The 9,858-nt window shown below is 30.5% G+C and overlaps 1 pseudogene; it reads right to left on the bottom strand.

Annotated features, from left to right (window-relative positions):
• Positions 1–1,596: 1,596 nt before the first annotated feature.
• LOC149878145 (uncharacterized) lies at positions 1,597–2,169 on the bottom strand (annotated as a pseudogene).
• Positions 2,170–9,858: the final 7,689 nt, after the last annotated feature.

Genomic DNA, 9,858 nt, shown 5'->3' with positions numbered 1-9,858 from the left:
TAAATACAGTCAATGTTTTCCTTTTATTGTCAACGGATGCTTTGCATATTTTAACAATCGTAATCAAATCAACACGTCAACACCTTTCTTTGATATCCCACAATTCTCACATACGAAAAAAAACTGCCATCGGAAATTTCGCCCAGCATTTTTTTGGTCCATTTCGAATCAATTTAAATAACTAAACCAAAAAAATATTTTTTTAAAAAATAAATAATAATTATTTAAAAGAAAATAAATAAAAAAAAATTTTTTTCTTGATTTTAAGCATTAATTCCAAAATCTCACATTTAATTTACTTCTTTTCTCCACGTTTCGTAGTTTAAGGTGGCTCCTACGTAATCAAAAAAAGTTACTTTTTACTCATTAAGCACTAATTTTCTCAAAAGTAGTTACAGAATGTGTAAAAAATAAAAAATTTTCGAACACCAATAATATATTGATGATCACATAGAGGCCTATAATAGTCAAAATAATCCCTAAAAATTGAGTTTACTAGAAACACAATTACTCATGAGTAAAAGCTCATTTTACTTTCAAACTTGGTATACTTGTTTGTGCTACCTGTATCTAGTGCGTGAGTTTTTTTTATTAAAAGATCATGTTTCTACTAAAAGTTATGCTTCAAAACAACTGTATTTTCGAAAAATGTGCTGCTAGGCCTCTGATCTTAGTTCCCTAAACACAACTTACAAGTAATATACTTAATTGAAAAAAACTCAGGCACTAGCAGTACACTGGATGAATAAGTCCTAAAAAATTCAAGTAGCTATCACTATTAATTCAAAAGTTATGATGTTTTTTGTGAGACAATTTTCTTGAAAAACGATACGGTAGAAAAGCATAAAACAAGAAAAAAATTTGTTTCTAAAACTAAAATCCTCCTTTTAAGTAAGCTTTTCCTCCCTCTTTATGTAAGTCTTTATCCAATAAACCCTTCTTGATGGCTTTTAGTTTTTTTCTTTTTGATTTTGTCTTATCTGATGTTTTAATAAGTAAATTTTGGATGCTGCGTAGGTTCATTTTCTCAGATATAATATTAAAACAGACACCGGTCTGTATTCAAAGTTTTTCATACACTTTAACAAGTCCAAATTGACGTTCGTTGAATTGAAGAATAGCACTATATACACCTAACTGTAGAACTGACCTTTCTACAAAGACTTGCTTAGGACATTTCATCCAGATAATATTATTCAGGGACTCGTTAGCATTTTGAGTTTCCCCGTGGATGCACTTGCGAAGAAAATCATCATTTGAAAGATCTTGGAAAATCTTTGACAAGATAGGAAACATCCACTCTGTTAAATTAATCTTCTCTTTGTGTTTTTTAAGCTTATTTTTTATAACTACACCACGATTCTTCTCCTGGTGGACAAAACATGTGGCGCTTATCTGAGTTAGAAAAGTTGGTACAATGATGAAGGATAGCACCTATCCACTTTTTCATTGTGTAAATTTTTTCATCGTTAGTGCAATTTAATTTTTGACTTCTTCGAATAGCAATACCATAATAATTTGTTATTGAATTGATGGAGTTGTTTGTCAATTTTCCTTATCCACCAAATGGTGTAGAGGTATTTTTATATTCTTGTACTAGTGCCTAAGTCGAAAACCTATTCGTTAATTTACATGTCCAATACATTCAAGTTTAACAGGTGTAATACCAAACTGCGCCTCGTAGGGTTTGGAGTTAACAACTTCTTTCTAAGACGCTGTGTCTCCATCTCCAAGATACTCTTTCTAAACTAGTTTATTTTGACTTACAGATTGCTGAAATATATCAATAGCACCTGAGGATTCCATTGCTCCTGATGACTTTCGATGGTTAATTTTACAATTATGTGCCACTTTCCAACTTGTGTATTCTGTTGTCCCTTTTTTTCCACCCCATATTAAACTCTGTCTACAATCTTTTGATAAAACAATAACATCCAAAAACTTTCTTTTGCTTACTGCTGTCACTACACCGTTCAATGAGGAATGTCCTCCTTTTTGCCAAGTTCCATCAATCGATACACGGCAAGAATGTATACCTGGGACAATATCTTCCATTTTTGCTTCATTTGCAGCATTTTGCATACTTTCTATTGCAGAATTTTCGTATGAAGAAAATAACTTATTATTGATATTTCTAAAGGCAGTATTAGATATTGAGTGCATATTCATACACCATGCAAATGTTTAATCGATTCGTGCCCTTTACCAATTTCCCGAAATGCCATAACCATTCGAACATTATTTTCACTCGGTTTACAACCATACGTTTTTTTAGGAGCACTAAAAGGTGAATTATACTTGTGACTTTTATTTTTACATTTTCTACAAAATTAAACAATTTTATGAAAAAATCCCTTTCTATCATCCAAATTAACAGCTATTGTGACATTGGCTTCCCCACATTCTTGACACTTGTTCCCTACTGCTATTATTTCCATAAGTATTTTAAAGTTTATAAATAAAAAAATAATCATCACCACTTCCAGAATGTTTAGCTGGTTTAATGGTAAACTTTTTTTTGGTGATATTTTCAATATTTGCATTTTTTTTATTTTCATTGATACCACATTTATTATTTACAATATGAACAGATTTTTTACAACCACGACCACCAACACCCTTTCTTGATGACTTTCTTTTGTTATTTCGAAGGTTTGCCATATTAAATCTTAATTATTTTACTAGAATCTAACTAAAATGTTAAATAATTTCAACAAATGCATTAGAAAACAGTAAAAAGTAAAAAAATTATTATAAAAAAGCCTGCTTGCTGTTTGCACTTTGCAACAGCATAACCTATAATTATTAAATATTTAACAACTTCGACGTATAAGGCAACATTAGAATAGCAAAAGAGATGTACTACTTAAAGTTTTAAAGTACATTTAAGATATTAATTTATAAAATAAAACGGTTAATATGGCCGTTGCTAAGCAATAAAACTATGCCTACCTGTATAAAATTAAAAACATTGTAAAAAGCATAAACAAACTTAAAAAAAAGTATATACCACGAGAAAGAGCAATAAATTTTACATTAGAATATCTAATTCGCCAAAAAACGTTTTAAATATATTTGAACGATTAGAACGTACTCGTTCTAATTGTTCAAATATATTTAAAAATCACCTTTAGTTTCTTTGATTTTTCTTTTCAAACTTTTTCCTTTCTCGATCGTTTCTTCGGCTTCATTTAGAAATGAATTGTAAATCTTTAATTGATTTTTGCTTTTTTCTTTTTCAATCGTTTGCAATTCGACGTCTCTTTCAGAAGGTCATTCTTCCTTTTTTTTTTTTTTTTTTTTTTGTCTTTAAAAAACATTTTGCATTATTCCATCTTCCAAACTTTGTGCCTGTAACTCCATTACAATCAAACTTTCGCTATCTTAAAAAGTGGAAAATGTTGAGAAGAATTTTCTTTTCTTTGCCAGACCCAAAGTGATTGCACAATGGGTAAAAGAACGAATCGAAAAGCTCAACGTGAAATCGAATAAAAGATAATACGAAAATATTAGTCAGAATTTATTGAAAAAGAACAGCACTAGCGAGACATGTTGTATCAATTAATCTATGACGTGCTTTCTTCTGAAATGCACACGTTATTTAATTTTGATTTGTGAACATCTTTGACTAAATTTTCAGTGGTGTTGGCACCCGTCAATAGCTCGGGAAAAAGGCAAATTAAAAACATTTATTTTCACATTTAGTTAGTTTGGCGCAATTAATATTTTTTTGATTATAGTTTTTACTTCTTGTCCCACTCCAGCGTTAATTGTGGCTGATGATGCTGCTTTTGCAGTGCCTATTGCAATCGCTCCCGTCTTTGTCACAAGTGCTGCTTTTGTCGCCAGAGGAGCTACTGCTGCAGTTGTTTTTGCTGAAATATTGCCTTAGCTGCGATATCTGCGATATTTGGTGCAATGATAAAAAGTAAGCCACCTCTTCCTCATTTTCTTCTTTTTATTGTTCTGTTTTTATTTTAAACTCTTCCTTTCCGCGTTTCACGAATTATGATTGCAATTGACTTCTTCGCGCGCCTGCTAAATCGAATGGTTTTTTTCCGTATGCCAAAGATAAAAATTGATCCCCCGCAATTTTTCCCAAACAAATCAGGTTTTAAATTTTTCACCTCTTCCTCCTTTTTTTTTTGCTTCTTTTTTTTCTGTGACTTTTTCGTCGATAAACTATATTTTCAAGTTTTCTTTTTTTTTTAATCGCATAAATAATCAAATAAAAATGTTATTAACTGGCTTTTAACAAATGCGATGTGTTCGTAACATCTTCGTTTACACACGATCCATTTTGAATATATTCCTATGGCACGTAAATTCACACAGTTACTATTCCGGTAAATTTTTTTGGATTTTGAGCTTGATTCTGAACGCGCTACTTCCTGTCATGATTTGCGGAGGGGGATTTTGAAACGTGTTGTAATCGCTCGTCATGTAAACATCAAAGGCTGGTCGTAATTAATTGTGGAATTGGAGTAGTTGCCCACGTTGCTGATGAGCGAGTTGTTTTCGAGAACATAAGCCAAAACAAAGTTGTCAACGTTCGTTTGAAAATAGATCTCCATTGTGCCAGCTTATGTACAGGCAAGTCACTTGACACTGTCGTTTTGCACTCCGCTCGTGTTGAACCCTTGCCACTGAATCGCACTTCTAAGCTTTTCTTTCGCAACTTGCTTTCTGTGGCTTCAAAACCAAGCATTTTCTCAAACATAAAACACTCAGTTTTTTTAATTTTTATATATTTTTCATTTTATATATCGCTTTCTTACAATGAATATTATCAATTGGAATCGCTTTCAGACGAATTTTCAAACACGCCTTTTTTTTTTCTTTCTTTACGTCTTTTTACGCCTATTTAAAATCTTTTTGAATGCATTCTTTTTTCTGCTTTTTGGGTCTTTTGCACACTGCCGCAAAGCACACGCTCGGCATTTACCTTTCAACCATTAAGAGTTTCCATCAGCTCTTCAAAACTTTTATTAGTTCCTCTTTCCAAAGCTGGTACAAATGCGTGCAAGACTGTTTCAACTACTGTTGACCATCAAATGTTATTGACTTCGTTCCGTATATCGTTTTACTTAAGCCATTTCGTTTTTTTTATAATAATCTGTCACCTTTTGAACCACATGATCGTTTTTTTTTTTTGTCTTCTTTCTCCATCTGCGACAAATCGGTCGGAATCATTATTGACTGCAAGAGAATGATGGAATCTTTTTTCAAAGTGTTTCGTCCCACGCTTATCCTAAAATCTACAAAACGTAAAGAAAATTTGCTCACCACGCTAAAACGATCTTTCACCGAAGAAGGATCGCCACGAATTTCCGAATAGTAAAATTGAGCCGGTTCCTAGAGCGAATTGTCCAACACTTCTTCCCACAATATTTTTTCAAATTATTTTTTAAACTTTTAATATATATACGTAAAATAAAAGCTTAAAATTTAAAAACTGCTCAATGTTATATCTTTCATTATAGTTTTATCAACATTAAGACGCGTTTCATTTCAGCAAAATAAACAAATAAATAAACAATGATGAACAACGAAGTAAAAAAAAGTACAAAGAAAAATTGCTCGCGCTCACGTAAAAATGTAAAAAAAGACAGCAAGCCATACAAAGTCAGCAGCGATTCAATGCTAAAATAGAAAACGTAAGACTGAAACAAATTGAAAAACGACAAAAATACAACAGAGTGGGATGACAAAAACCCAAACAGAGCATGTCTAAAGAAGAGTAAGAAGCACTCCAACAAAAAAAAAGTAAAGCAAGAACAAAAAAATAGAATAAATATGTCCGCGGAAAAAAGAGAAAAAAAAAAAAACGAAGGGAATTATATCAAAAAAAAAAAACGAATTTAAAAACCAAACTTCCGACCAAAAACAATCGCTTTAAAATTCGCTTTAGATTCAATGCAATCAATAAGGAAAATAAACCTTTACACTTTCAAAATGTTTCTTTTTATTCATTACCCCAGTCTTTTCTCTCCCCGACAAAGTAGAAATGTGAACTTTGACCTCGCTATTAATTTTCAAATTGGTCGCTGTTTTTAGAAGGTTTGCACAAGCTCGATTGTGATTGGTCGGTTTTGTTTATTTAGGATACTCCCGGTTTCGCTTTTGCTTACTTAAGAAACATCGATTTTGAGAGAGCATAAATACTTGTGCAAATAAAAAAACGCTCATTTCAAAAAAGCTTTAGAGGAGGACGTTTTCAAATGGCGAAATTACAAACATAACAAGGTATAATTTTTTTTCTTTTTTGCACAGTTCTTTTAAACGGTTTTTAGTTGTTTTTTGCACTATTTTTTCATTTTTGAACGGTTTTATTTATTTGCAATTTCTTAGTTACAATATCAAGACAAAACATCCATTTTACGTATATAAAACAGAAAGTTCATTATCATATATATAAATCAATTTTACTTTGCGCAATTATACCGCCATGGACTAGTGGAGAAGGCGCGCGACATTTCTACGGATTATCAGCCTGTTGCGATGGCGGAACAGGGTTTTAATCTCGCTGGTATTAAGGAAAAGAAAAAAGAAAGTTCACGACAAGTATGGTGTAAAGTGTGTTTCGTTTAATCTCTATTTCCCTTTCACCTCCGTTCAACCAAGAACGTATTAATAGATGGATGTTCAATGCATTGTTTCAAAAAAAAAAAGATATTCGTGTTACGGAATTGTTTGATCACAACTGCGAAACAATAGATGATAATTGCAAAACGTGGAAGTATTCGACGACAGAAAAAAATAGTCTCGACTATCCAATAAAAACATTTTAAAATATTTTTCGAAGCAGCAATACAAAAAATGAGTATAACAGAAAACTTCAATATTAATCAAGAAGATAATTCTTTTTTGCTTGAAAATATTGATAACGAAATTAAAATAGTTGTGAAGGAATTTATTAAGCTAGACCTTGAAGTGTCAGCAAACCTGTTATTTGAGGATTTTGAATAAGAACTCATACAATCATCAATTTCTACTGAGAAGTCAATTACAGAAGAGGAAACAAAAAGCTGAAAAAAGCAAAAGAACGATTAATAACTAAATTTACCTATCCAAAATGTCACAATATCTTCTAGAGAATCGAATTTTAAAAAGCATTAAAAGAAATGTTACATTTGTACTAAAGGTGTGTTTTACTTGCATGTTGTGGAAATTTGTCTAAAATGGTGCTATTTTATATTTGCAAATACTCCCAGATTATGAAAATATTGTAATAATTTTTAATTTTGATTTTAGAAACTATTCAAAACTATTAATTGTTGTAATGTACTATTGAACTTCCGTATAGAAGCATGCAAGTTGTCTTTGTTACATTTATTACATATGCCGGTTTAAGAAAATGTGAACAGTTAAAAAATGGCTAGTTAAAGGTAATAGATGATTGATTTCTTTACTCTTTAACCTGGATTCCATTACAGGCAAGTTAGTACGGTAGATGGTACAAAAATCACAACAGACTTTAAAACATATTAATGAACATTCTTTGTGTCTAATAACTTTAAAGTTTTCAACTGTAATGCCTTCTTTTGTCTCAATTAGTCCAACATCCTCATTTGATATGCATAGGAAATTTTTAAATCAGAAAATTTATTTCTGGTTAGAAAAAAAGGTAGTGGATGTCATTATTACCTTCACAGATATTTATGCATGAAATGTTGGAGAATAAAATATTAGCAGATGGAAGATTTAGTTGATCTGTAAGAGAATTGTTAATATCATTGGATAATGGCACTTCACGATTTAAAACAATTAGTCTCCACATGCCATTTGATTGGCGATAACTATTGATTTAAACTATTACAAAATAATTTTTTTTATTTTCATTGTAACAACCAAAACCATGTTTTGATGCTAATGCTTTTAACTCTTGATGAATACTTATCACATGCACATATGATTTTTTTTTCTTCCAAATCTTGTGAGTGTGTTACATAAATAACAGGTCTGTGCGTTCAGAAAAAGTGAAAAATTTATCACACCTCTCAACTTCAAAGCCTGTATAAGACCATATAACATGATTGGCATAAATATTTAAGATGAACTTTTTCATTGTCTGAAGTTATATCTAGCTTGTAAAAACTAAGAATTGCTTGTTTAAAGATAACAACAGATTTTAACTGTTAATGACTATCATGTTTTATTATGTAGCCACACTTGCTAAATAAATATTTTAATGATTCCTCATGAAGATTAATTGTTAATACAGTAATGAGATAATAGATAGGAAATTAAAATTACTTCTTTTGATATATCTCGAAAAGATAAAACTTAAGGTTGTACATCACTTGTAAAAGGCTCAAGAATATGCAACGTAAAGATACGGTTTTAATATTTTTATCATCAAATGTTGTTACTATTAGTAACTACAATAAGAACAAAAATAATAAGATCATTATAACTCAAAGTAGCTTTACATGACTGACTGTTTAAAAATGTTTTATCAAAAATGCTCATTAATTATACATCTTTATATTTCTTTCCAAGTTCTGAAATCAATAGTTTTTTATGAACTTTAAGATGCTTTTAGTAATAATACCTTTAGACAAAATGCGATTTAGGTATCAAAAAAAAGTAAATTTATAACTTGTTCGAAGCGAAAAAAAAAAGCAAGTTCAAGAAAAAAATAAAAAGCGAGGCAAACAAGTCATGTGAGTGATGACGAAAAAGATATCTGCAAAGCTGTGCAAACACAGCTGAGCAAATGGTTGATGACGTCAGATATCACATTACTTCAATCAACCAGTCAGAAAGGTGCGGAATTATGGACAAAAACTGACTCCATATACTTAAAAAAAAAAACTTACTCTAAATAAATCAAAACTGACTTTATATACACCACGTGTGCCCCTAAGCAACATTAACTAATTTAATTTATAATCCATTTGTAAATGATAAAACTCTTATTTAATAAATTTTGTGTTAGATGAAAATTTCTTGATTTAGTTTGAGAAGCTCGTTTATATTTACAATTTGCTTGAGTTAATTAAATAAAAATAAAAAAGGTTGTGCAATTGTTCATATTTTGTTGACCATTAAATGAGAGAGTTCTTTTAAAAACTTTTCATGACAAGAACCAAACAATATTTCCAGCAGCAACAGCACTATAATGGGTGCAAGTGCCATAAGTTAATACTTTGACCACTTATGAAAACTTTCAGCTCGTTATAATACTATTGTAAACAACAAGCTTTGCACTGTTTGAAAGAAAACTGTTAATGCTGTCGAGTTTTAAATTCTTTTAACCAACGAGATGTAAGCTTTGAAGCAATAGAGCTTGAGCGTCTGGAATATTTTGTTAGTTTTTGCTATAACTATCATCTTTTTCAATTAACATTGTGCATTTATTACAAATGCAACATGTGTAAACTTATCTTGTATCTCTTTTTCCGTCAGGATATTTTTGTAATCCATTTAATCAAGAGCAGTCGCAGCAAGCTCTCTTATCGCATAAAATTCATCTGACAATCCTATACTAAAGAACCCCTTATATCATATGGAAAATGTAAATTATAATTTTACAATCGATAATACCCAATCAGTTTTACTATTGATTACTGATAATAGTATTTACTCTTCAAACTGCATGATTACAGAGATAAACAATAAAGAGTAAGTTTGAATATTTTTTAATACCTCTAGCGCAAGTAATGGGGAAAATGAAAGTTCTTTTCTTAAAAATAAAAAAAAAAACTAAATTACTGAAGAAATTTATTCCAAAATAATATCAGTAAAGTGGAATGTTTTATAACCTGCATAAGTTACCAACTGAATAAGAAATTTGAAAAACAAACTGAAAAACAAAATAAACTTAAAATGCATATTACTTTATGAAAAATAAAT

The sequence above is a fragment of the Hydra viridissima genome, unplaced genomic scaffold, assembly GCF_058129835.1.
Source record: "Hydra viridissima isolate aposymbiotic clone 2 unplaced genomic scaffold, HvirCarnegie_v1 scaffold_15, whole genome shotgun sequence".
NCBI lineage: Eukaryota > Metazoa > Cnidaria > Hydrozoa > Anthoathecata > Hydridae > Hydra > Hydra viridissima.
The sequence above is the reverse complement of the archived record's forward strand: the minus strand, read 5'-3'. Positions and strand labels throughout refer to the sequence as shown.